This window comes from Penaeus monodon, chromosome 32 (assembly GCF_015228065.2).
Source record: "Penaeus monodon isolate SGIC_2016 chromosome 32, NSTDA_Pmon_1, whole genome shotgun sequence".
NCBI lineage: Eukaryota > Metazoa > Arthropoda > Malacostraca > Decapoda > Penaeidae > Penaeus > Penaeus monodon.
The window spans coordinates 27,758,539-27,758,771 of NC_051417.1; the positions used below are offsets into that span (position 1 = coordinate 27,758,539).

General features: G+C 37.3%; 1 long non-coding RNA gene across 1 annotated transcript in view; it reads right to left on the minus strand.

The window, feature by feature from the left end:
* LOC119593780 overlaps positions 1–233 on the minus strand; it is a 44,413-nt gene that overhangs the window by 1,162 nt on the left and 43,018 nt on the right. The gene's annotated exons all lie outside the window — the stretch shown is intronic.

Consider the following 233-nt stretch of genomic DNA (forward strand, 5'->3'; position numbering starts at 1 on the left):
AGATACAGGAGGGAAGGATGTGCCATCTACTCGACAGTTAAACCAGATTAATATTTAAAAAGAAAACAACAACAAAAAAACAAGGTAAAATGCAGCAACCCAGAAGATGAGAATAAGATAATAAACAAAGGATAGAAGAAAAGAAGATAATAAGCCAAAAGAAAGGCGAAAAGAAGGGCATACATGGCAGGTGGAGAGGAAGGCGGAAATAGCATAAGAGCGAGAGAAAGTCT